The sequence below is a fragment of the Vulpes lagopus genome, chromosome 2, assembly GCF_018345385.1.
Source record: "Vulpes lagopus strain Blue_001 chromosome 2, ASM1834538v1, whole genome shotgun sequence".
NCBI classification, from domain to species: domain Eukaryota; kingdom Metazoa; phylum Chordata; class Mammalia; order Carnivora; family Canidae; genus Vulpes; species Vulpes lagopus.
The window spans coordinates 23,195,599-23,198,583 of NC_054825.1; the positions used below are offsets into that span (position 1 = coordinate 23,195,599).

At 36.0% G+C, this 2,985-nt stretch overlaps 1 non-coding gene across 1 annotated transcript; it reads left to right on the forward strand.

Annotated features, from left to right (window-relative positions):
• Positions 1–341: 341 nt before the first annotated feature.
• Positions 342–448, forward strand: LOC121485914. The gene has a single exon (XR_005986418.1). It is a non-coding gene; the product is annotated as a U6 spliceosomal RNA (small nuclear RNA).
• The last annotated feature ends 2,537 nt before the right edge of the window (positions 449–2,985 follow it).

The window sequence follows — 2,985 nt, forward strand, 5'->3', positions numbered from 1 at the left end:
AGCCTTGAGATTAGAGAGAGGGAGCTAAGATCATAGTTCAATGTTCTTTAAGTTTGACTAGCAGAGGATAAGGTCAATCTAAATCTCTCCTTGGGAGTAAGTGTGCATTTGGAGAAAGTGCAAGAGCACATTGCTTATGCTGTGACCCTAACTCAGCACTTCCAAGATTAGACAAGTTTATTAGTTTATAGCTATTTATTCCAACAAGGTAAAATATTTCTCGTTTAGTAGCACATTAGTGCATTAGTTGGTATCTCAGATTAACTCTCATTCCTGTTGTCTCTAATACACAGAGATAAACAAGTACATATGTACATCGAGATGTTAAAAGAAACTTTGCTATGCTCACTTGGGCAGCATGTGTGCTAAAATTAGAATGATACAGAGAAGATCAGCATGGCCCCTGCACAAGGATGACACAGAAATTCATGAAATGATCAAGCATAAGGCCTAAAACTATAAAACTCCCAGAAAACATAGGCAGTAAGCTCCTTGACATTGATCTTAGCAACAATTTTTTGATTTCTCACCACAAGCAAAACCAACAAAAGAGAAACAAAACACATGGGACTAAGTCAAACTGAGAAGCTCCATAGCAAAGGAAACCAACACAATGAAAAGGCAACCCACCAAATGGTTTTATCTGCTAAGAAACTAATATTCAAAATGTATAAAGAACTCATACAGTTCAGCAGTAATAAGAGCAGGCTGGTTAAAAAATGGGCAGAGGATCTGATTTGACATTTTTTTCTAAAGACATATAGAAAACAAGTACAAGCAAAGGTGCTCAACATCACTAATTATCAAGGAAATGCAAATCCAAACTACTAGATACCACCTCACATTTGTTAGAAAGGCTGTGAAGGAGAAGACAAGAAATAAGTGTTAGGGAGGATGTGGAGAAAAGAAAAATCTAGTGCATGGTATGGGAATGTACACTGGTATACCCATTATGGAAAATAGTATGGAGGTTCCTCAAAAAATTAAAGATGGAACTATTATGTGACATAGTAATTCTACTTTCTGTGATTTTATCTTTTAAAAAAAAGAAACAAGAAAACACTAATTGGAAATGTTCACTGCAACATTATTACAATAGCCAAGTATGGAAACGACCCAAGTGTCCACCATGAATGAAGAATGTGTACACATAGGCATGCACTTATATGTGATGGAATATTATTCTGCCATAAAAAGAAGGAAATTGTGCCATTTGCAGCAACATGGGTGGATCTGGAGGGTACTGTGCTAAGTGCAGATATCAGAAAAAAAAAGTACCTTATGGTCTCATATGTGAAACCTTACAAAAACAAACTCAGATACAGAGAACAGACTGGTGCTTGCCAGATGCAGGGAGTGGAGATGTGATAGAAATGGGAGAGTGGTCAAAAGGTACAAACTTCCATTTTTAAAATAAATGAGGATGTAATACGCATAGCATAGTGATTATGGCTAAGAGTATTATGTTGCATATTTAAAAGTTACTAAGAGAATAGATGTTAAAAATTCTTAGCACAAGTAAAAATAACTATGTAGGGTAAAGTATGTTAACTTGATTTGTTGTGGTGATTATTTTATAACATATACAAATATCTAATCATGTACACATAAAGCTAATAAGGTTATGAAAATTACACCTGGATAAAAAATAAAAATTAAAAGTTTTGCTGGTTGTGTGCTTCTGATAAAAGAGTCCTGATCCCATATCACCCTTTCAGCTTGTGGTTCCACCTGAGAGACAGAGTGGGCAGGGGTAGGAGCTGAGCAAGGAGAGAGGTAATACAGGTTGGGGGAAATGGCCCCTAATGGGTCACAGAGGAAAATGTTAAGAATGAGTGAATCAGCTGGTTTCCTCCAGTTCTAGGAATTTTTGTATTGGCTCAGTATTTCCACAGTGATTGAACTGTGATTGAGCTTGTGTTTTCAGATCATCCTAATAATCCATTGAAGTTGGCATTAAATCATGTCTAAAATATCAGTCAAGAAAATCTAAGAAAGTAGGTATTTTTAGTTCAAATTATACACACTCACCCACCCACACACATACGTATAGAGAGACAGACAGGAATTCTTAAGGGATTAGAAGCCAAGTTCCATACTTAGTAATAGAAAGCTAGATTAACTGGAACTTCAATTTTAGTTGTGCTTACATATAGGATTATGGTCTGCCTTTCCAAATGGTAGCCTCCCAGAAAAAGTTTCTATACACTCTAAATCATTTGTCCATCTGCTCTGCCTCTTTCCTACTAAAATGTTAGCTCAATTGAATCCTATTTTATGTAAATTTGGTTGTGTGAAACCTTGGATTTGCTAAAATAAAACATACACGATAACGTGCATTTGAAATCGATTCTCTGGAAATTTTCTTTAGAGAATGTGTTCCTTTAATGAGCTTAAATGCTTGGATTAAAGGACAACTAAAATGTATGCAGCTTTCCAAGCAAACATCCTGTGTTATAAGAACAGAGCTATGCCAGTGCTGTGTAGCGTGTTTCCAGTAGAGAAAGGGTGCCAAGTGAGGATCCTTACTCTTGTTTAGGAAGTTGTATTCCAAAGAAATTTTCCCTGAAATAAGTTTGCATACAATAGGTAACTTCTTGTTTATCTCAAAATTATGCTAGTGTTCTTTTTTTTTTTTTTTTCTTTTTGAGATATGTAGGTTTTTTGAGACAGAGAGTGAAAGTGCAAGCAGGAGGAGGGGTGGAGGGTGAAGATAAAGAGAGAGAAAATCTCAAGCAGGATTCACACTCAGCACAGAACCTGACATGAGGCCAATCCCAGAACCTTGAGATCATAACCAGAGTGGAAATCAAGAGTTGGACACCTAACTGACTGAGGCCCCAATATATATATATATATATTTGATGTGCACCTTACACACAGTAGGACTTGATAAATCCTTGTTTTAAATCACCCTTGATTGGAGGAACACTGAAAAGCAAAATCTATATGATAGAATGAAAGGAAGAAAATAATAGTGTAGAT